We start from the raw sequence: 24,875 nt of genomic DNA on the forward strand, positions 1-24,875 counted from the left end.
GAGCGACGCGTTGCGCCAGGAGCTCCTCTGGTCCGGCGTGTGGCAGGAAACTGTGAGTTGAAAGGAGAGGTGTTTGCGGGGGTGGGGGGAGCTTTCCGCTGAAAATAACTTCTGCTTCCACCCCTGCCGCCGACTTGGTGTTTGGTCTCCAACAAGCCCCTTCCCCCCTTGGCCTGGGTTTTCTTACCTGTGGAGAAATGCGTTAGATGCCGGCTTATTGAGTTTCCTCTGAGTTTGAGGTGCTCCTGCGAGACCCCCCCAGCCCCACGGCCCCTCCTTCCCACTCAGGCACCTATTGGTTTGGGGTTCTCAGTTGATGCAATTTTAATAGGTTTCCATCATTTCCTGAGGGAAAAATGGGAGGGAGGGTGGTTTGTTGCAGAGACGGATCTCACTGCACCTGGGAAGGCGGGACACTCATTTACCCTTTAGCTCTGCTGATAACCCTCCACTTTCATCAGCAGGTGAGTGAATGTGGCTTCTTCTTCCCAATCATGGTACAAAATGTATAATTTCTCCTAATGAAATTTGATTTTAATGAGAGACTAGATCATAGGAGAGAGTAATTATTTAGATGGTATGCACGTGCTAGGTTAATTTTAAATCAGCTTTTAGATCAGTCTTAGTTATCCAATTAAGTGTTTTCGACTAGCGACTTCAATAGTTGTATTAGCACAATGCCTGGCAATGTAATTGCTTTTTAGATCCTGATCATTGTGACATCAAAGTCAGTGCCTGGGCTCTTTCTCTGGGCTGGTTTAAGTGTGTGTGTGAGAGTAGAGTGTGTGAGAGTGTGTACACACACGCTGGGGGGAGGCTCTTTCTCCTGATTTTTTTTCCCTACATTAGGACTTGTTTATTTTATATTCAGTAGTTTGTATCTGCTAATCCCCAACTCCTAATTTATCCTTCCCCTCCCTTTCCCCTTTGGCAACTGTAAGTTTGTTCTCTATGTTTGTGAGTCTGTTTCTTTTTTGTAAGTAAGTTCCTTGTGCCATATTTTAAATTCCACATATAAGTGATATCATATGGTATTTGTCTTTCTGACTTACTTCACTTAGTATGATAATCTTTAGGTCCATCCATGTTGCTGCAAATGGCATTATTTCATTTTTTTTTATGACTGATATTCCATAGTAGATATATACCACATCTTTATCCATTCCTCTGTTGATGGACATTTAGGTTGCTTGCATGACTTGGCTATTGTAACTAGTGCTGCTATGAACTTTGGGGTACATGTATCTTTTCAAATTAGAGTTTTCTCCGGATCTATGGGGTTGGCGGAACCCCAAGGACGTGCAGAGAGGAGGGGTTCATTACCGGGCTCCTCTGACTCTCCGGCCCAAATTGCCTCGCCTCCTAGAGGGGACATAGGTCTGCCTTCAGCACGTGATGGGGCACTTCTAGCCTGGCAGGGTGGCCCACTGGCCGGACAGCCTAACAGGCTCTCTGCAGTCTGACTGCCCTTTGTTTCTCTAGAGGCAGAACTCTAGACCCAGAAATACCTGGCTTGACTCTTGGGCTTGCAGTTTTCAAGCTGCAGGCCTGCGTGGGTTTTGGCATCTGGAAAATGGTGCTGGTGGTCGTGAATACGAAGCATGTAAAAGCCGTGGTATTTTGGTGCGCAGGCTGTGCTCATCCCTGTGCCCTTTCTCTTGAGAGTTCTCCGCAAACTTCCTTCTCCCCTTTCCGTCTGAGCCTCTTTCTCCTGTCCCTGTTAGCACAAGTTCGTGTGCGTGATGCACAGTGAGGCCAAACAAACCGAAACGGAGTTTGGAGCAGAGAAGGGTGTATTGCAGGGCTGTGCAAGGAGACGTGGCTCATGCCCCCCAAACCCCGAGGTCCCCGAAGAGTTTCACCAAAGCATTTTTAAAAGCCAGGTGAGGGAGGGGTGGATCAAATGGTATGTGATCAGCTTGTGCACGGTTCTCTGGCTGATGGTGAGGTAGCAGGGTGGTGGCACAGGGGTTAACATTGTCAAGCCTTAGGCTCCCGGAGGCCTGGGGCTGTGTGCTCATGGTCATCAAGTAGTTCTTCCACCTGGTGGTGGTGGTGGGCGGGGCCGGGGGTTCAGATCTTCAAAACAACTCAGGAAATGTGCATCAAATACTGTCATCTAAGGACTTCAGAGAGGAGCTAAAGCAGAGGATACGGGGGAAGGCCTGTCTCAGGAAGGCCCCATAGGGTCCTACATCCCCACACCCCTCCCCTCAGCAGAAGGTTCTCACTTATCCGTCTGTTGAACAATCACTGATAGCCTCTATGCCAAAAGCTATGTTAGGCCCTGGAATCAACAGGAAGTTCCAGTTTTTGAACTCCTCCAGCTTTTGCAAGATTGAGGGGTAGGCGTGGCATAAATCAGGGTTAGGTGACATAAAGCCTGGGAAATTGATATAAACTAAGTCTGTGATTGTGCCGTAAAGCAGGGCCAGGTGCTGTAAAGTAGGGTCAAGTACCGTAAGGCACGGTTTTAGGTGCCGTAAAGCAGCGCCAGGTGATGTAAACCAGGGTCAGATGACGCAAAACCCGGGAAATTGATGTAAACAAAGCCTGGGGGGGGGGGGGTGCTGTAAAGCACGGTCACCGGCCATAAACCTTGGGTAATTGATGTAAAAGAAGCCTCGAGAAAGTGCCGTAAATCGCTGGTGAGGTAATGCCTGGCACCTGACCAAACGGCTCCTGCAGCAAACCCGGGCACGTGACGTATGAATTGGGATATATGAATACCCCAATTATAAGCCAAATCCAAAATTTTACTTAATGTTTAGTGCATAGTTTATGGGGATTAAATACATTATTCATGTCAGACATGACATTCCATGACATTCCAACTTGAGGGATCAGATTTCTTGAATGGATACCTGCACAGGCCTTTTGTCCAAGTTCACAGACCAGTATTCATTAGGAAGAAGTTCAATGGCAGAGAAGAAAGGACACTGGGAATTAGGATGTTTGTGTCCTGATCTTGGCACTGCCCCTGGGAAATTGGCATCAATCTTGTGTCTCTGTTTCTTAAGCTGTTAAACAAGGCAATTGGACTACATCTGTATTACTCAGGGTGCTCTAAAAACCGTCTTTGTAACAGCGCTTCTGGGGTCAGGAAAGTTGTTAAAAAAAAAAACAAAAACCTGCATACTCCATGGGGTATTCAAACTATAATATTAGAATTCCCTGGACGTCCAGTGGTTAGGACTCTGCTCTCACTGCAAGGGCCCGGGTTCAGTCTCTGGTGAGGGAACTAAAATCCCACAAGCCGCGAGTGGCGGCAAAAAACCAAACCAACGCCCCCCCCCCCAAAAAAAAAGTATAATATTAAAGTTTATATAGATAATGTTTAAGAGATATATCATAATATATTATGTACATGACATAAAAATTTTAACATGATAAATATTAAAGTTTATAGTATTTATTATATATTGTGATATGCATTCTATTAATATTGTAAAATGTATAAAACTGTGCATTTTAGCAACCACGAGGCTCTGAGAAGTCTGTGGGGTCAGAAAAACAACAACGAGCCACAGATAGTGTTGACTACAAACCGTATTTTCTGAGAAAGCTGTTAGCATCATATGGGCCACCTGGAGGATACTGGATTTGATGAGTGTAATATCCTCTCTACCTCCAACATGCTATGGATATCTTTAGAAAGATCTGGCTTTGGTGAAATGCAACAGTGGCTTATCTTTCAGGAGGCTGAGGTGCTTTGTCTTTTTGTCTCAAACTGTGCAAACAGTGAGGAGACCTGGAATGTTCAGAGTACACAGTGACTATAGGGAGGCTGGTGAACCTCCTTTTGTTTTCTTCAGACAACAGCGGCACCGTCGATAGCATCTTCTTTGGCTGTTAGGAAGGCTGCATCAATTCAGGTGTAATCTGCCCTTTCCAATTTTATTTTGATTCTTTGATTTGACGAGGGTGTTGTAATGGGAGGTTTTGTGTTAAATTAGAGAACACATTTAAGTCTTCTGAGGGAGTAGTGGCTCCCTTTCTCCACTTCTCAGCTCCTGGTCCCTGCGGAGAGGATCCGTGGACCCTCCAGCTGGGCAGTGCTGTGCCCACAATGACGTCCCTTCTGAAGTTGGGTGTTTGCTCTCTGTGTTGCGCTTGGGGCAGGTCAGCTCTGAGAGGTGGCTCCTCCCACACCCTCACAGGAGTGGGTGTTTCACATCCAATCACGGCCCAGGAGTGTTTCGGCAAGTGTCTGAGGCTCCCCGGGAGAGGGGCAGGGAGAGCCGGTGGAGCTGCAGCCAGAAACGCTCCTGAAGTCAGCTGTCGTGGTGAGTACCGCCTGCCTGTCTCAGTTCAGAGGCTCGAGATGGGGCGGTGGTGAAGGGTGGTCCGCGCTCCCCTCAGGTCCTGGCTCCTCCTTCCTTCCTGGGACCCAGGGGCTGGAGGGGCAGCAGAAGAGCATGGAGGGCGCCGGGGCGGGGGGCAGGGGGCCCCCAGGGGGAAGCGTCCGCTCGCAGGCTCCGGCGTTCCCAGCGCAGAGGGTAGGAGACCCGCTGGGTCAGAGCCACTGAGCCGGCAGGAGCCCCTGGACAGTGGCTCACGGGGGGGCTTTGACAAGCCTACTGTCTGCTGTGCCGCTAACTTAGTCTGTAGGACAGGTCTGGGTCAGGCACGAACTTGTTGGCTGAGGCCTCCTTTCCTGTCCTTATGCTGCGGGGACAGGGTCATCTAATCTGGGCAGGTGGGTGTGGGTGAGCGTTTGGGGAGCCCACTGAACGTTCAGGGGGTCTGATGAGTACTTGGGGAGGCCGCTGAGTGTTTGGGGAGCCCGCTGAGTGTTTGGGGAGACTGGTGAACATTTGGGGGGCCCAGTGAGTGTGCAGGAGGCCTGGTGAGCATTCGGGGAGACTGCTGAGTGTTCGAGGGCCCGCAGAGTATTCTGGGGGCCTGGAGATTGGGGAGCCCACTGAGCACTTGGGGAGCCTGGTGAGCATTCAGGGGCCTAGTGAGCATTTGGGTGGCCTGGCGAGCATTTGGGGAGCTCGCTGAGCATTCCGGGGGGCCTGGTGAGCATTTGGGGGGCCCGCTGAGCGTTCGGGGGCCCAGGTGAGGAGGAGGATGGGAACTCCAGTGGGTTTGCCAGCAGTGTGTACGTCCATCCATTCCTTTACCTGAGAACTATTTCCTGAGTGTCTACTCTGTGCCAGTCACCACCTGCAGGTGAGCGTGGGCACAGGAGGAGCCTTCCTGCCGTAGTCACAGGTTGGCCGCTCAGATTTCTCACCTGGTCACCCAGGAGGGTCAGCGGGACCGGGGCCTTAGCTCGTCTTGCACCCACTGCATTTTGTGCAAGTGTCTCCTTGTGCTCACCTGAGTCCCATGTTGACTGAGAAGGCAAAGGGTGGAGTGGATCCAGCTGAGGAAGTGCTGGGTGGGGAAGGCATCGGGGTGTGCGGGGGGCACCTGGCTTACTCCCAGGGGTGCTCTCCCAGGGCTCGAGGTTGGGGCTGCACCTGGGGAGCGGGGATCGCCTGGGCGGTTCTGGGATTGCGCTAGTGCTGAGCACACCTGAATCTGTACTTGGAAACCAGAGAGCTGGGGTCTGCAGTCGAGGGAGAGGGTGGGTAACTCACACCTGTGCACCTGGGAGGAGGTGAGTGCCTGGCAGGTGCAGGATTGGTTTCCATGGGGATAGGACGATTTTCCTCCCACCATGGACAAACACATGACCTTCTCAGGCGGGGGCAAATGGGAGGATGAGGGACTTGTTACAAAGTGACCCAGATTCTGATGAAACTGGGGGATGTGGGACAGGAGGGGACATGATACTCAGTGCTCAGGTGACCTGAATTATGGGGAGAGGCCTGGGGACATGGGGACAGGAGTTGACAAGACATCCTCAGTGTCATGTGACTTGTGTTTGGGGAGAGGTCTTCTCTGTGATGGGGATGCAGACACACACCTACAGGTGTCCCCACAGTGGTGACAATCACACACACAGGTGCCCCACGGTGGTGACACAGGCACACTAACAGGTGCCCTACATGATGGGGGACATACATCCACAGGCGCCTCTACACCACCCACGCCTGGGCCCTGCAATAAGTGTTTTGCTGTATGTCACCCTTGCAGTCCCTTGAGGCCTATAAAATAAAATCAAGTCTGGGTTAGAAAGGAGACTTTTATTTCAAAAGAATTATTGCGAGGAGGAAGGGGGACTATTACAAGGGGATGAGAGTGTACTAGTAGAAGGAGGGACTATTACAACAGAGGGGGGACCCTTACTGTAGAGGAAGGACTACATCTGTACAAGGGGCAATGTTAGTGTAGAGAGGTGACTAATATCATAGAGGGGGGAAGATGACAATAAATGGGGGCTCTGACAATGGGGGGATATTACTTTGGAGAGGGGACTCATACAGTAAAGTAGCACTGCTGTAGTGGGGGGACTATTACTGTGGAGGGGGGAATGTTACAATGGGGGGGACTATGATAACACAGGGAGCTGTTACAATAGAGGAGAGACTATGACAATACAGGGGGAACAATTATAATAAAGGGGACGATTACAATAGAGGGGGACCACTCTGTAGAGAGGGCCTATTACAATAGAGGCAGCACTATTTCTGTAGAGAGGGAACTCTTACCATAGAGGGAGGACTATTACAATAGAGGGCGACTATTGCTGTTGAGAGGGAACTATTATAGTACAGGCGAGACTGTTACAGTAGAGGGAGGTCTATCACTGTAGAGGGGGGACTATTACTGTACAGAGGCGACTATTATAATAGGGGAGGACTATTACTGCAGAGGGGGGACTGTGATAATAGAGCAGCATTGTAACTATAGAGCGGGGACTGTTACTAGAGAGTGGGGTCTATAACAACAGAGGAGCACTGTTACTGTAGAGGGGGGATATAACAATAGAGGAGCACTGTTACTGTAGAGGGGGTCTATAACAGTAGAGGAGCACTGTTACTGTAGAGGGGGGATATAACAATAGAGGAGCACTGTTACTGTAGAGGGGGTCTATAACAGTAGAGGAGCACTGTTACTGTAGAGGGGGGATATAACAATAGGGGAGGACTATTACTGCAGAGGGGGGATATAACAATAGGGGAGGACTATTACTGCAGAGGGGGGATATAACAATAGGGGAGGACTATTACTGCAGAGGGGGGATATAACAATAGGGGAGGACTATTACTGCAGAGGGGGGATATAACAATAGGGGAGGACTATTGCTGTAGAGGGGGGACTATGACTATAGAGAGAATTCCTGACAAGGTCTGGAAGCATCTGGAGAGTTGGGGCAAAGGCGGTTTCTCCGTGGAGAGGAGTAAATAAACACAAGTGTAGAGGCCCAGGCGAGGGGTTGGCACGAAAGGTGGCCTGACGGCACGTGGATCAAGGGCCCCGACTCGGGAGGTGTCCTGAGTGGGGCTTCTGACCCGGCGGCTGCAGTTCGGGCCGGGGAGGAGGGGGACGCGTGGGTCACCAGCCCTTGTTCTGACAGATCCTGGGAAGGAGCGGGTCAGCTCCTGGCTGATGAGCCCGGGGAGGGACTGGGTCTGTGTGGCCTGATCAGGAAAGGGGGGCTCCTGAGTCTCAGCAGAGTCTTTGTGGGGAAGGGTCTTTTCAGGAAGCCATTTCCCAGACACAGAGGGTGAGGGGATCTGGACCTTTAGGTCACCTTCAACATTGTCGAAAGGCAATGGGCTGTGACAGGCGGAGGGACACTCAGACCTGGGCTGTGACAGGAGGGAGGCGACATTCCACAAACCATTGACTCTGGACCCAGCATGAAACCATAGTGTGACGTGCATCACAGGTGGCGTCGGGGCAGACCCCCTGAGAGGCTGCAGAGACAGAAGCGTCTCAGCCTTCGTGCAGCTGAGTGGAGACCACCCATTCCATCCATGTTCCCAGATAAACAAGCACTGTTGTCTTCATAATGGAGGCGGTGTTGTGTTGGAGCCAGTCCCCAATGGACTCAGGCCTCTCCTCCCAGGAGCAGGGAGACGTGGTTTCCTTCTCCATCACATTTCAGACACACGCCCAGGTCTGCAGGAAACATTCTGAGCTGTGGTAGTGTCAGAGGTGTGTTCTGCCTTTAAAAGATGTGCACACGCTTCAAAGAGACAGAGAAGGAATTCCCACATTTTCTAAAGTAAATGTCCTACAAAAGGGGAAGAAAGGAGTCTTCCTTTATTCTCCAGGGAAATTAAGCCCCGTGGTTCGGATTTGGATTTGCTGTACACTGCCTACTGTGCGTCCCAGGTGGGCTGTGTAGGAACCGAGTTCCCCAGCCTGCTTTGCAAATGCATCTGCACTGTGGATGGATGATGTTTTTTGTTCTGTCTCAGTGTAGATGAGGCCCCAGGAATTATTTCACTCGGTTGAGGATTCAAATTGCAAAGCAATATGCGAGTACTATGCGAGTACTGTAGTGGAACAATTACCACCACCATCCCCACTTCTGGAACAGCTGCCACTAATATTAGTCACAGGCACATCGATCAGGTGTGTGTACCTGAGGATGCAGAGCAGGTGGGCGGGCCTAGGGGAGGTACGAGGTAGGTACAGGGAAGGGGTGATCTTTCCATTTTCAAGTGCACGTTTTTGATGGATTTTCCTGCAGCAACACTGGATTCCTATAAATAGAAATGTCTATGTGCTTCTATGGTACAGGGGTAATCTTAAAAGGTAGGGGCTCTTGTGACTGTATCTGGGAGTGACATTTGTTCGTTTACTCAACATATTCATGTTTGGGGTCAAGGAGCATGTGTGAGGGCCTGCAATGCAGGTGTCGAGGTGAGCTCCCTGTTGGGAGTGACTCTGGAATTTCTCTCGGGGAGGGGCTGGGGTCCCTGTGGATGCCCTGCTGGGTTACCACCAGTTCCTTCCTTCCTTCATTCTTTTCTTCACTCAGGCATGAGTGAGGCTGAGGTCTGCTGGAGTGACCCTTTCTCCTGTAGTGACAGTGCCCGGACGCAGACGTCCTGAAGCAACAGCATCCTTGTCTGGTTCTCAAGTGAGGGTATCGGCTTCACCACGGCCATAATCATGGACCTGCTGGTCGGACACAATGTTTTCCTCCTCTTCCGTCTCGTAGGAGCACTGCCCACTGCCCTTGCTGACATCTAATGTGCAAAGTGGCCGTGTTTATCCAATTTGGCAAGTTGTGGAATTGAGGTGAAAATCTGGAAAATCCATACCCCTGGACACCTAGGTTTTGGGTGTGAGTCCAGCCATGTTTCAGGGTCTGAGTTCTGCCAGGGGGTGGTGACAGGGTCATGGGCAAGGACGTACTGGCCAATGGTCAGGACCCTGCTCTCCAGGGAAAGAAGAGCCAGCATGCCTGCACAGTTTATGATATAAGATTATGTGAAGGACAGTGGTACACAGATAACAAAGATGATGCTGTGCTGATATCATGTGATAACAGATAACACACAATCCTGATTCTCAAGGGCTCCCCCAAAAGGTGCATATATGGGCACATACGTTTATTAGCTAAATTGATACCCAGGATGTAGCAAACAATTAACAAAAAATACTAGTGGATAGGACTTTGGTGTAAATTCCAGAGAGACCAGGGCTTCGCGGGATGCTTTTGTGGATTTTTGCCCGGCTCCTGTTCCCCCACCACCCGTGGTCCCCTAGTCGACACACGAGAGCAGTTCTGGTATTGCTTGGAATTTTCTTGTAATTAAAGAGTAAGACTACGAACTCCACGTGTGTAGAACCTCACTCCTTCCTCCACGACGTCAGCAGCCTCTGCTGAATTGCGTCCTGGGTTTCGGATGCAGAGTGTTCTCTCGGTCTTTACAATGCAACACCACAGGCACACACCTGCACATCCGGTCTGCATGAGTCACACTTCTCCCATCACTTTCTAAGTCTAGACCATCAACAAAACAATCACCCAAGGCTGGATGGTGGCATCTGCCGTTTCTGTGGTGTAGATATTCCCACGGTGGCCAGTTTCGAGTTTCCGATGTGATGTTCGTGAACACGGAGCCGGGAAGAACCCCAGAGAGAGTTTCCACCACACACACTGTGGGTGGGAGAGGGTAAGAGTGAGCAGAGACGGTAGTAAATGCAGTACGATAACCAGTGAGGTCTACAGTAATGGTAGTGAGTTTTGAGAATTCGCTGCCTTTATTCTGAATATAGTTTATTCAGTGTAAGGCTGTAAGTTAACTGCTAACGCTAACTGTGGTTAACAATGGCTCACGCCATTCCTGAAGATTCCAATATGGCTTTCACGATGGATGGCAGGCAGCCCGCCCCAGCGCCCTCTCCCCTTCCAGGTTCAGTGCCTGGAACCCAGATGTTAAACTGAGAAAAGGCAGACTAACAAGAGGGGAAAAAAAGATGGAATGTGTGAGAGTTTATAAAGCAGTATTCCTCAAGGAGGCAGTGAGAATTGGGGGCTGAAATACCGTCATGGGCTGGACAGAGAGAAGGGGTTCGGGGTTGCGGGGGGAGTAAGCCGTGGGAGGTCAGTCCGGAAAGCCCGGTGAACAAGAGTGTTAGTGCGGCTTGTGATGCAGATTCAAGTCGGTGCCTTTTTTACTGGTGAGAGTTGTTATGCGGCCTCCTCTTCCAGGTGTGGGAGAAGAAGATGTCCCTACAAGTGGGCATTTCCTTTATAAATGTGAATTTCCTTTATGGAAGGAATGCTTGTGCCCTGTTCTCAGAGTGTTTCCTGAGTCTGCTGGTTCTCAGTGGCCTTCTATTCAGAATAATCCTTATGCCAAACATGCACATTTGGTTTGGTGAGTCCTGGTTACTTTCATTTGAAACTCAGTGGTTTTCCCTTAAAAGCAAAACGGGGAAGTCCCAGGAGTCACCTGAGCCCCTCGGTCTGGGATCATTGCGACCTGGCCCAACTTGGATAGGATCCAGGAGGGCTTGGATTCCAGTCAGTACTCCAGTTGGCTGTGAAGGGGGCCCGCTGGGGTGTGTGGTTGGGAGGGGCGCAGACCCAGCCCTGTTCTCCTAAGGACAGCAGAGGTGTGTCTCCCTACATTGAGGGTGACCACACTCCTAATTGGGGTCCCTATGATGCAGCCATCCCACACTACAGAGCCCTGAGTGTGGGGTTTTGGGGCCTGAGCCCTGGCCCTGATCCACCAGCATTTCAGAAACCTGCGTGGGCGATGTGCGGGCCATTGTAGCTGGAGGGCACTGGGATGGAATCACCCCCGGGTGTGCTGCATGACAGAGTCCAGCTCCAGCCACCTGGACACTTGGTGCTGGAATGTCACACCCCCCCCCCAGGTGGCCTGGGGTCCCGGGTTCTCGCCTCGGGGGACATTTATGAGACAGGATGTGACTGAGGGAGCCACGGGACAGGCTGCGAGAGAAGATGGAGGCAGGGGTGCTAGTTGAGTATCTCATAGGTGGGGAGAGGGTTGGTGTCTGTTGCTGCTGAGGCAGAACAAGAACAAAAGGGGGGTTGGCTGTTGGTGTATTTGACACGGTGTAGGGGATGAAAAATTTTTCCTCTACTCTCTTATGTTCGGTCCCAGGGACCTGCAAATTAAACTGACAAACAACAGATTAACAGAAGCAAAAGGTTTATTATGTCTGTGTACAGAGCCCTGCACAGAAAAGAAGTGGAGATGCAAAGAGACAGTTAGACTTAAGGACTTATGTGCCATGTTAACACAGGGTGGTAAGTTTCTGGAGAAGTGACAAGACAAAGGAAAACAGGTTTCAGTTTCTAGGGACAGGAAGTTGTGGGAAGGTAAGTAAGTGGGGGAAAACAAGAGAGGACAGAGCTGACTTAGTGAGGTTTGTTATGCAGACTGAAGTCAGTACCATCTCAGATGATAAGATTGTTTCTTCCCTTCTTGGAACAGGAGAGGGAGGGGGACATCCTCACAAAGGGATCAGGCAGATGGAGGAGGGCAGAGTTTTTCTTTTTGCAGCTTCTCAATCACCTCAACTCCAAATAACCCTTATGCCAAAGTGACATATTTGGGTTGGCAAATTCTGAACCCCCTCAGCTGTATACAAAGAGTTTATAACAGCTGGTTGTGGTACCGGTGGATGGGCCTCCTCTAGACTAGAGGGAAGACTTCCCTACCAGAGGAGAGGGTCCAGAATGTCGGGGTGATGGCCAACATGCTGCAAGGTTATTGTGGGCCTCAGTTCTGAGTGCCTCACATGCTTTAGCTCACAGAATCCACCCTGCGACCCTGTGAGATGGGGTACTATAACCAATCCCATTTTACAGGTGAGAAACCGAGGCCCGGATGGTGGGGTGACTGGTCCAAGGGTGGCTCGCTGGTGGTGGAGCTCAGGTGCAAACCCGGCTCTTCACCGCTCTCAATAGAGGATGGTGTCCGTGTTTCCTGGGGTTGCCATAACAAACACCACAGACCAGGTGGTTAAACAACAGACATTTATTGTCTCCCAGGTTCCGGAGGCTGAAGTTCCATGTTCAAGGTGTTGGCAGGGTTGGTTTCTCCTGCTGTCTCCCTCTTTGGCATGTTCTAGAGCTTTCCCTGCATCTGCTGGTTCTTGGTGGCCTTTAGCTCAAAGTAATCCACATGCCAAAGAGGCACATTCTGGAGTGGGGTGTTCTGGTGCCCTCATTTCTGCACTGACTGAGCAGGATTCTTGCTGAGACCGGGCTGTGCAGGCCCCGCAAGGATGGGGCCAAGGTGGAGGCCAAGGACAGGGTCTGGGTGAGATATGGTTCAGGAGAGTCTTGGTCACCTTGGGTGGTCCTGGGCACGTGCCTGGTGTCTCTGTGTCCTGATCTCCTCTTCCTGTAAGGACACCTGTCATATGGGATCTGTTACCTTAGAGTGAAGGGGGATTGTGTCTGCCCACCCCACCCCCACCCATGGAAAGAGACAGCCACATCCTGACCCCAGGGCCTCAGGACATGACCTTATTCGGAAGTAGGGCCCGGTGCTGTAAGTAGTTAAGACAAGGGCATTGGGGTGGCCCTCATCCTGTGTGACTGCTTCCTTATAAGATGAGGGGAGATAACAGACACAGAGGAGAAGCCACATGAAGATGAAGGCAGAGATGGGAGGGATGCAGCCACAGGTCTAGGGATGCCTGGAGTCCCCAGAAACTGGAAGAGGCAGGAAGGACCCTCCCCTGCAGCCTCAGCACTTTGCAAATAGACAGTTGCAATGGGTGGGCCTGAACTGAAGGCAGTGCTGTGGCCCTTGACCGTTCTGTGTTCCCCACATGGTGCCCTGAGGACAGCTGTCACAGGACACTGACCAGCAAGTTGGTTTCACATGAGACTGCAGGGCTGGTCCTCTAAACGTGCAGGCCTGTCTCACCCTTCCTCCTGGGCTCTGGTCACACAGGATGACTGTGCACCGTGTGGGGCTGGGCTTTCAGCTCCTGCACAGGACCCCTGGGTGTTGGTTAAAAATGCAGGTTACGGCCCAAGAATGACGGGAGGTGAATTTCTCATCAGCCCTATACCGTGTGGGCAGGGAGTCACAATAAATTATAGAGTTAAAAGTAAGGGGGCGGGGGCGGGGGCGGGGAGTATTAACTCAGCCATGAAAAGGAGTGAAGTGCTGACATAGGCTGCAACATGGATGAACCTTGAAAACACGATGCTCAGAGAAAGAAGCCAGACACAAAAGGACAATTTATTAATTCCACTTACATGAGACATCCAGAACAGGCAAACCCATAGAGACAGAAAGTGGATTAGTTCTGCGCTCAGATGGCTTCTGTGCTCCAGCCTCTCCCTGTGTTCGCCCCTCACATCAGTCCTGGTACACGAAGCCACCTGGCTGGGTGCTGTAGGAGCCCTCACCCCTCCCCCGCACATGCTGCCGGGAAGCAGGACCTGTGTGCGGTGCTCTCAGCTGCCCTGAGCGTGCTCTCCCGATTTGGCCCGCGGGATGCACTGTCCTTCCTGGGCTTCCAGTGAGGCCGCCTCCTGTTGGGGGCCTGGGATGCTGGAATCAGGCCACTTCTTGGACTGGGCTGCACTGCAAGAAGTTCCAGGGTTACCCCGGGATCCTGACCATCACGTGGCCAGAGAAATTGGTAACGTTTTTGTTTTGCACGTTGAAATGTTTAATGTCAGAAAGATTTTGTTTAGTTTCCTGATGTGGGTGAAGTGTGCGAGCCCAATGTTGATTTATTCTCCCAGAAATGTACATCCTGGTTCCCGCACGAGGGTGAGCCCCTGTCCAGAGATGAGAGACCCCACATGTGTGACCTGTGCCTCCTGGGAGAGCAGCCCTAAGCTAGCTTAAACCTGACCAAGTTCTGTCTACACGGTAGGGTTAGACAGCTCCATGTCCTGTCTACACTGAGTATGTTTAGACCTGACCATGTGCTGTCTACAATGAGAATATTTAGACCTGACCATGTTCTGTGTGCGCTAGGACATGGAGACCTGGCCTGGCCTCTGTCCTGGGAGCTTCAGGGGGACGTGGAGACCTGGCCTGGCCTCAGTACTGAGAAGCTCCATGCCTCTGTCCGAATGTCAGTGCTCAGACGTCTGGGGTCTGGAGCTGAGGTGGGCTTGTCTGGGTGACAGCCCTCTGCTCTGAGTGTGGTTACATGGCCCTCCCAAAGCAGCCATGGTAGGGGCCTTAGTTCTTACCCCTGCAAGGTTCACCTTCCCTGCGGCTGGTGGAGACTCCTCAGGTGGGCTACCTCATGATTATTCCAATTCACCGGCCCACGCAGAGCGAGTAGGGAGGCAGGTTTACGTGGTGAATTGATTGCCGGCACGTGGATCTAGGTGTAAGGCCATTCGGCAGCAGGTGAGGTGTGCCTCTGTAATCTCCTTCTGGTCAACCATCTCTGCTCAGCAGAGTCCGGACCTGCCCCTCCTCTTTCAGCCCTGCTGTCCTGTGAGTTTACTCAACACCCCAGCAAATCAGGAGAGGACCGAGCCTGCCAGAACCAAGGTAGTGTGTTCAACTTCAGCACAAAAAAAGTTAAAAACAAAAGTGAAAACAGGAGGGGACTGACTTCTCTGGGGCAAGTGTTAGGCGAGGAGACAGACCCTACACTTCTTTCTCTGGTCCCAGGGACCCAGCTTGTTCCCACGTTGGGGGCTCACGCAGCACAGCCAAGGTATCCTGACCAGGGGGATGTGTGACCCTAGTTGCGGTGTCTGGGGATTGTGTGGGGCTCACCCCATCCGTGTGGGTCAGGCTCATGTGCAGACCGCATATCTGCTCTTTGCCTGCAGTGTGTCTTGTCCCCTCTGAGATTTCCAACATCCGAATTGAGGGTGTTGCCCTGATTAACCTGTGGTCCCTTTTCTTCTCTTAACCTTGTCATGTTCATATGAGGACAGGCACCTTTGAGCAGGGTGGTCCTCCTGCTGAGTGACAACCCTTGGTGGTATCATGCTGATATCATAGCAGATCATATGTCTCATCTATGGGGTCGCTGCTGTCTGGGTCCCCGTGGACAGAGCTCAGGTAACACAGACTGGCCCCCCCCTAAGAATGGTCCTCCACATGCCATGTGCCTGAGGTGGGGGGACAGTGCTTTGACCTTGCACATTTGTAACAAAGGGGTCAGATTGGAGTCTCAATTAACTAGACATTTTAAAATTTTAAATGAAATAAAACACACATCACATACCATTTACCATCATCATCATTTTAAGTGCATGTTTCTGAGGCATCAGGTACATTCACCTTGTTGTGGAGCCATTACCACCATCTCTAGAAAATTCCACAACCATGAAAGTCTCACTTCCTATGCCCTCCCGAAGCCCTGGTACCAACGACCACTTAGGTCCATGAGTTGTCGACTCTTGGGCCCCTATTTGAGTGGAATCCTGCAGTGTTTGCCCATCGGTCATTTTGGAAGAGCTGACTTTCAGTCTGAAGCTCTGCCTGTTTGCATCTGAATACCCTATATTTAGGGAGAGGGCGTATGAGGAAGAGGCTGTACGAGGGACAGGGTGTGCAGGGCACAGATGAGCCAGGACCCGACCAGCCGCCTCTGGGGCCCTCTGCTCCCGTTTCTTGGGCTGTTCCTCATCTGCATCATTGCTGTCCACGATGGCAGCCCTGGGACACTGATGTCTGAGTGAGTGAGATTCCTCTGGTGCCCCGCCTTCCACCTGCTCTTCCTGCTGGTTGGGGAGAAGGCTGCTAGCTGGGTGGTCTCTGCTCCTGCGGCAGGAAGGACCCTGCAGGGTGGACCCACAGAGTGTGGAATGCGATCCCTGGAGCTTGGGGGGCGGGTCACAGCGTGAGGGCCGTGGCAGATGCTCAGGCTGCCACATCACTGACAGAATGTTCCCAAGACCCCGCTCAGGAGGGAGTGGTGGGTGGCCCGGGACCCCAGAGACCCCCTTCCTGTCCTGGAGCTCAGAGAGCACATCCTCTGTGGGCTCTGGATTCACTCCGTGCCTCACGCCATCTCCCTCTGTCCTGTCTTTGAATGAAGGAAAATGATTTCTACTGATTAGTGTCCACAGTATAGGTCTGGTCCTGTCGATATTATGGTTCTTTAATTTAGGCGTCCTGGAATAGCATCTGTTTTTAGGCCTAGAGAAGAAACAGCTCATGAGTATAAAACATTTTCAGATGAAACTAATATTCAATGACTATGCTACTTCGTTGTTGAATTAGTCATAATTCTCCTGGTTTTAGATCTGATGTGGGGATTATAGAGGAGTAAAAATTTAAATCTTCATAATCTGTGTATTCGTAGCTTCAGTATCATTGATGACCCACAGTTTTTATGGTTAGGGAAGGGTTACTGATTTCATGTATCAAGTAAAAGATTCGTAATGAGGATAGGGCAATTAAGATTCGAATGATGGCCGGTACCTGGTCCACATCGTCTCTACTTGTGCATCTATTGTGTGTACATGAGTCAGTTTAGTTGTCAATATTAGTGAAATAATACAGAGGGCTAGAGAACTTATTTCAAAAGTGATTATTAATGTATGATCATGAAAATGTAAAAGTTTTTCCATAATAGGTGATGTTGCATCTAGAAAGCCTAGCTGAAATGGATTTGCCGTGTTATACAGTATTTTTGTCTATGATTCAACTTTGACAAAGTTACATAATTTTTTGCTATTATCTCACTTATTAAGAAAGACATAATAGTTATGGTGTTGGCTTGAAACTGGTTGAGAAGGATTCAGTTCCTTCCTTTCTTATTTTAAATTTACATAGGTATGATCTTCAAGTATAGAATATGGTGGAGGGCATCCATGTAACCATTCTGGGTTAGTAGTAGTTAGTTCCTCTTCTGAAACTTCTCATTTAGATGCAAGTACATCTCAAAATTTGAAGATTATTAGCATTACTGCTGTTAATGAGATGAATGAGTGAAATATTTCTTGTTGTGTGTGCATGAGGGTAGCTGGAGTAAAGTCGTGGCATCCCTGAAAAGCCAAGAAAGTGCTGCAGGGGAAAAAAAAAATCATATTTTCTACTACAAATAAAATTGTGAAGTGAATTTTTGCTCATGTTAAGTGTATAACCTGAGGTTAGTGGAAATCAGTGTACAAAGCCTCCTGTAATAGTGAAGACTGCTCCCGTTGACATTACATACTATGCAGTAGCACGTTCCGTGTCATGGAAGACAGTGTCCTGGGATGAATTGGCTAAGATGATTCCTGTCAAACCACCTACTGTAAAAAGAAAAATAAAGCATAAGTCTCATTATGCTATACTATACCATAATCTCTATGAAGAGTTGTTAATCAGACACTTTTACTGCTAAAGGAATAGCAATAGTTATGGTCGCTGATGTAAAGTATGCTCATGGGTCAACATCTATTCCTGCGGTAAACATATGATGGGCCCACAAGATAAATCTTAAAAAGCCAGTGGACATGGCTTATACTGTTCCCATGTATCTGAAAGGCTCTTTTTGTCCCAAATAGTATGTCATGATATGTGAGATTATTCTGAACCCTGGCAGGATAAGAAGATAGATTTCAGGGTGACCACAGAATCAAAATAGCTGTTGGTGTAGGATTGGGTCTCCTCCTGTAGGGTAAAAGAAAGCAGTGTTTAGATTTTCATCTGTAAACAGTATGGTAATTCTGGCTGCTAGAACTGAGAGTGATAAGTATAGTAATATGGCTATAATTAGGGCAGATCAAATAATGGTGTTTAATATTGGGATAATGGCTGTTGGTTTATATTAAAGACGGCAGTAATAAAAGTAACAGCACCAAGAATTGAGGAAACATCTACTAAATGTAAGGAGAAAATGGTGAGGTGGACAGAGGCTCCTGCATGGGCCAGACTGCCGGCTAGGGCTGAATATACCGTTCCACCGGTACCAGAACCAGCTTCTACTATTGATGATATGGGTAGGAGTAAGACTGATGGGGGAAGTAGTCAAAAGTTTATATTATTTATTCGGGGAAATGCTAAATTGAGTGCCCCAGTTATTACGGAGACAAGCCAGTTTCTGAACCTTCCAATCATAATAGGTATAACTATAAAGAAAATTATGACAAATGCATGTTCCGACTACATTATGGATTTGGTCAGCTCCAAGCAGCACTCTGTTGGCCTAGCTCAGCACGGATTAATGGACTTAAAGTGGTGCCTACTATTTCAGTTCAAGCACCAAATAATAAAGTCCTGATATCTTTGTGATTTGTTGAAAATAATCAGCGGTTTGTGAGCATAGGTAAAAAGGCTGAGCAAGTGTTAGACTGTAAATCTAAAGACAGAGGTTATGCCCTCCTTTTGTCAAGCACTGGGGTGAATCAACAAATTGAACTGCAAATTCAAAGATGCAGACGTTGAGAACGGACTTGAGGACATGGTGGGGTGGGGAAGGGTAAGCTGGGACGAAATGAGAGAGTGGCATGGACATATATACACTACCAAATGTGAAATAGCTAGCTAGTGGGAAGCAGCCGCATAGCACAGGGAGATCAGCTCTGTGCTTTGTGACCACCTAGAGGGGTGGGATAGGGAGGGTGGGAGGGAGGCTCCAGAGGGAAGAGATATGGGGATATATGTATACATATAGCTGATTCGCTTTGTTATACAGCAGAAACTAACACACCATTGTAAAGCAATTATACTCCAATAAAGATGTATAAAAAATTTATTTTAATTTAAAAAAAAGAAGCAGCTTCAGTTCTGCTGGATCTTCTTCCACCTCTTTTTTTCTTGACGGTGGGAGAATTAGATTCAAGCCAGTTGACTGGAGAATTTACCTGTTAACTAAAATTTTGTGGGGTGGAAGCCCAGCAATCTAGTAAGGATTTAGCTTGAAGTGTTTGATTTGCATTCAACTGATGTAGGATAGAGTCTTGCAATCCTTATTTTCAGGAATTAAGTAAATTGTACTTGCTTAGGGTTTTGAAAGCTCTTGGTCTGTACTAACCTAAATTCCGAGTCCAGCGCTGATAGAATGGGTATTAAGGGTGGTAATAGTGTGCATATTGAGGATTAGTAATGATAGGAAGGTTATTTGTTTTGTATGTTTGAATTGTCATTTTATTTTTAAGTTATTTATTGAAGGGAATATAGTTAGTAATATGGAGTATGTTAGCCGAAAGCAGAAATACCTGTTGAGTAGTGCTCTGATGGCTGTTAGTGTTGGCAGAATGCTGTGATTGTTTTTTGTTTTCTGTTGGATAATTACTCATTTGGGTAAAAACCCTGATGGGGTGGGAGACCTCCCAGTGATAATATGATGGTAATGATAAGGATTGTGTTGAAAGGTGTTTTGTTTAATGTGTGTGATAATGACAGTGTTGCAGTACATGAGCTGGGCATAAATAGTAAGAAGATAGTGTTATTCTGCACTGATGAAAGAAATGTTCACATATTGAGGTACGGGGAAGTCATTCTGGCTTATACATGATTTAACTCAAATTTTATGCTAACTTAAAAATAGCCAGTTTGTGGGCTATCAAACATACATTGTTCACCTGCTTTAATTGTTAAAGAAAAGGGCACAGTGACCAGAAGTAAAGAATGTCCATGTTAAAAATAAAGATTAAATGCCTCCCTTCCTGGGATGCCAATGCTGGTAAGACCCTTCAATGATAAGACTCTTTCCCAGGTGTCAAGGCCATACTGACTTGTTGTGTACATGTGTGGTTTTCTTTTTCTTTTTTATTTATTGATTTTTGAAACCTTGAAGGAATGTATCCCTGACTTTAATGTCCTTTGTTCTGACGAGATATAAAACTGTACTGAAAACCATGCTTCTCTGAAGCAGTTCCTCAGAGTTATCTGAGAGGTTGTCTTCTGGGTTATAGTCTTCAGATTGGCTCTTTTATAAAACAAAACTCTTTTCTATTCCTATTCTAGATTGTTTATTGATTATTTTCACTGAAACTACTTGGCATAGTCGGCAGGATATCAGAAAAACCCGCCTGAGGTCACCTGGATCTACTTTGGACCGGTGCTCGGGAGACCAAGCCTGGGCCCTTTGAGCCCCTCCGGCTTCAAAGCACCCTTCAGGTGCTTTGGTGAGTTCTTCCTCATATCTGGATCTCCTTGTGCTAAGTGACAGTTTGACTTTTATTTGAGCTGTTATCTTAAGACTTGGAGTCTTAAGGGGATACTGGTACATTTCCTAGGTGAAGAGGTCCTAGGGGTAAGTTTCCAGGGAGAGGACCTAGGGGGGATTCCTAGACAGAGGACCTGGGGGAATTTCTAAGCAGGAAGGCCTGGAAGAAATTTTGGAGTGAACTGCGTTGGCTGACTTTTTTAAAAAATGGCTTAAAATTGGAAATTTAAATTTAATTTTAGATGTGTACTTTATAATAGAATGAAACTAGAAGAAAGCGGGAAATTGTGCTTCTAAAACCTACCAGCTCCCGGGCTGGCATCCACCCACTGACACTCTAGCTGGCTTCGACAATTGGTATGGAGCTAATACTTACAAGTACTTACCTAATCCAAAAATGGCCAGGATGGAACTTTTTTGACATTCAAAACTGATTTTTGTGTGCACAATTAAAGAAAGCTGGCTTGATACAACATCTTTTCAAAATTCTGACCCTGTAAGAATAAAAGTACTTCTAGGAGAAAACTTGTAATTATGACTCTTATCATGTCCTTGAAATGCGAACGCAGCCCACATTGTTTGAGACTACAGCCTTGGCTCAATTAGTAGAATGTAAAACTGAAGGGGATAAAAAGGCCTTTTAAAACTCAGGCAGGAGAACTACGAGATCTCTGTGTCTATCTGGATGTGTGTATGTCTGTATGTACGTTACAAGTATGTTTCTACTTCCAGATGATATCATCAAAATGAATTCATAAAAGAGCTCTATTTAATTGACTTAAAAATAAGCATTTACAAATCAGATATTTCTATTCTACTTCCAGATGATATCATCAAAATGAATTCATAAAAGAGCTCTATTTAATTGACTTAAAAATAAGCATTTACAAATCAGATATTTCTAATTGTAACAAAAAGCTAACCCAAATTTTTAGAGGAGCATGCGATCTAGGATTAATCTTCAGTAAATGAAAATAAGTTTAAGTTGTTGGTTTGATTAATACAAACATGCCTTTAGGGTCATCAGTATGAAGTATAATACTTGTATTTGGTACCTAGGTTTCCTAAAAGTCAATAAGCTCATGCTACCTGTTACAAAATTTGTCAACAAGAAAATTAACTTACTATGGTGATATTTTCATAAGTAATAAAATTGAGATAAATGGGATAAAAGCTTTTAGGTGAACTCTTTAAAAATGACCACATTTTTAAAAAAATGATTATGCTTTATGGTATGTATACCTAAAAAGAGTTTGTCCAGAGTTTGGGTAACTTTAAACTTTGGAGTTGTGCTAAATTAAATTAAATGATGGGAATTCACTAACTATCCAGATCATTTCCAATTAAAATAAAAATACTAAAACATTAATTGCTCAACATGTCTAAATTTACCTACTTTGTCTTATCAGAGAAAAACTAAAGATGTTTGGGTTTATTGGACACATGTCTTGTACCACATTGAGAAAAGAAATCATGCTATGAGAAAATGTATGTTTCTAAAGGTTGTTGAAATATGTTGATAAGCTTGCCAATCAGTAAACGCTGGTATAACAGACAGTTCACAATGGACTGTTTCTTGGTTTTTGTTAGGGATTAAGGTTTTCAAGGGTTAAATATTATGTATGTAATTAAAGTTAGTAGAAATAATAAGGTAAACATTTGAGTATTCAAGGAAAAAAAAGATGTGTGTTTTCAATAAAAGGAGGATTGAAGAAAGAAAATGGATTTAGTTAATGGAAAATGAAGTGATACTGTCCTGAAGTGTCTCAAAGAGAGAGCTATTCAACTAATTATGCTTATTTGGTCTATTATATTACATGGGAAGCATTGTCAACATTAAGCCTTCTTTATGTCTATAAGTATATAGTGTAAATGTTCCAGAAATTATACGAAATTCCTGAAAATCTTATATGTCCTGACATAGAATGTTTCTTTGTCATCAAAATCGAGGCTCACACTAAAGGGACTGAACCCCCGAGTATCAGGGAGATGCTCTTTCATGCAAAGGCAACAACAACAGAGCTGATGGCACTTCTAGGTGAAGTCCATTCTGTGTCTACAAAAAGTTAACCCCTCATTGTCAGACTCTTGCCGTCCTGATGTCCTTGTAACACGGCAACAGTCTGCTCCTAAATCAGAGAAATTAAGATGGGTAAACAATAGCTGTGAATTAAACAGTCCGGGATATGGGAAACCAAGACGGCTGCTTGGCTTTTCCTGGCTTCCTGGCAAACCCCATTTCTATTTGATGGATTAAGGCCTTCCCTGGCTGCAAGGCTGATGCCCTCACAATAACAAAGAAACTGTTGGAAAATGTGTTTTCCACTTGGGATATACTTTCCACAATCTCCAGTGAACAAGGCACCCACTTCACGTGACAAATCATATAAGCCGTAACAAAAACCTCAAAAACTTTTAAAAAATATCCTCAATCATCAGGCAAGGTCACCAAAACTAATGGGAAAACTGGACTCAAGCAGAACAAAAATTAATTATATGGGATTGAATGAGCTTATAAATATGATTATAATTTTTATGATTTTTTTGTCTGAAATATTACTGGCTTTTCATCTTTGTTTTCCAGATATAAGGAAACCTTTCCCCTTAAGCAAAGTATGACTTACAGCAATTTGGTAAATTATTCCTTTGTAAGCAGAACTGAAGCATTTATCTTTTCTACCTGATTCCTCCTGAATGTAGGATCTCTTAGGTTCCTCGCAGCCTTTCCAGGTGAAAAAGGAAGCCCACTTCCTGGCAGAAATAAGAACCTCAAGATATTTTGGAACATAGTTAGAGAGGAATCCACCTAAATCTGTAGGTATTGCAGGTAGAATCTAATGGCATGGCTTTCCTGGCTTTGAGAGGCCTTTTAAAAGTTCAATTTGAGATCCCTTATGAAAAGTTGCAATAAAGCCAAATTTAAAAGGGCCTATATGATCAATTACACTTACCTAAATAATCAGGGTAAGTGTATAAAAACCAGATTTATTCTGCAAACAAATTAGTCTTAATTTGACTATGTTTGGTCAAAATGAAGATAACTTATATAGAAAAATTAAGTTTCAGTGATATGCCTTTGTTGATATTGAGGTTTTATATGTACTGAGGTGTTGTACTTACTGCCTACATCCGAGATGCCACTTTGTTATGTCACATTATTGTAAAGTTTAATTGAATTATTAACAGGATATTCCAAGCTTGCTTCTGAAGCCGATCACAGTGTTCTATCTTCGGATGAAGATCAGATGCTCCATGACCTGCACCTAGGAGACTGGGAATACTGGAAAAGATATCATTTAAAGGACTATCTCAAACCTAAAAGGAAGGATCCTTATCAGGTACTCTAAACTAGCTCATGCACAGTAAAACTGGAGGGAATTAACTCTTCAATTTTTATTTCTCACTTAAAAAGGGCCTCTGCATCAGACTGGTCTAAAGAGGGGACTGCTGACCTCAAAGTCACCTTAAAACAACCATCAAGCTAGGACGAGAAGACGATGACCACAGTGGTGGACAGCTGACCCAAGAATCCAGGCCAAGCCTGTAAGACCCATCCTACTAGTTCGATTGAACTGTTATTCAAATGTTTGTCTCCCTATCAAAACTGAAAGTTACTCTTTTACTTCTAGCTATACTTTTGCCCCAATATTGAGGATGGAAAGAAAATTCTTTAGTAAAGTTGTCACAAAGCATAGCTACTGGGATAGGCCCCTCATAATACCTGTCACTGACTTTTCAGATGTTGCTAATGTTACCACTCACCCAGACCAACCTGTCTCTGACCTAATCTTTCAGGTTTAAATTCTTCAACGTATTAATATGGCTATTCCTTGTCTGATACTATCTTCAGTCCCTAGAGACTGAGCAATACTTACCCCAGGACCCCCTCCCTCTGTCCCTTACTTAACTGAAAAATGTCTTAATAGCTGACAAATAGAAGGTTTATATTTATTAGAATATTATGTTATCCCATTGTCTATACATCAGGAAATAAATGAATCTCCTTTCTCTCTTCATTAAAGAGTCAAGCAATCTATGTTAGCAAAATACCAAGATACCAGTGGCAAATCTTTTGGTAATCTTGGTTCCTAATGCAGGAGTGTATGTAAACAAAACGATGATCAGAAATTTATCAGCTACCACTGGTCAAACAGCCAAAAAGATTGCACTGCAGCACAACAGATACCCCTAAATTCCTTAGCCCAAGTAGTATTAGATAACTGGGTTGCCTTAGATTTTCGACTGGTATTTGTGCTATTGTTCACACTTATGGGTTAAATTTTTTTTTTTTTTTAATTAGGATGGGGATAATAGTAACCTGTGTGAGCTTGTTATTTCAATTATAATTCCTGAGATAATGGTTAGTAGAATGATAGTAAACACAAGAGGGTTTATTAGTACTGGAAGGATATAAACCAACATTTTTGGGG

General features: G+C 46.5%; 1 long non-coding RNA gene across 3 annotated transcripts; it reads left to right on the plus strand.

The window, feature by feature from the left end:
* On the plus strand, nucleotides 1–24,443 carry LOC133077859 (uncharacterized). 3 transcript variants are annotated; one of them, XR_009697797.1, is made up of 4 exons: nucleotides 1–52; nucleotides 20,244–20,404; nucleotides 23,632–23,783; nucleotides 23,858–24,443. It is a non-coding gene; the product is annotated as an uncharacterized LOC133077859 (long non-coding RNA). The 3 variants fall into 3 exon arrangements; XR_009697796.1 differs by having other exon boundaries at nucleotides 23,632–24,443; XR_009697795.1 differs by lacking the exon at nucleotides 23,632–23,783.
* Nucleotides 24,444–24,875: the final 432 nt, after the last annotated feature.

The sequence above is a fragment of the Eubalaena glacialis genome, chromosome 18 (assembly GCF_028564815.1).
Source record: "Eubalaena glacialis isolate mEubGla1 chromosome 18, mEubGla1.1.hap2.+ XY, whole genome shotgun sequence".
In the NCBI taxonomy this organism is placed as follows: domain Eukaryota; kingdom Metazoa; phylum Chordata; class Mammalia; order Artiodactyla; family Balaenidae; genus Eubalaena; species Eubalaena glacialis.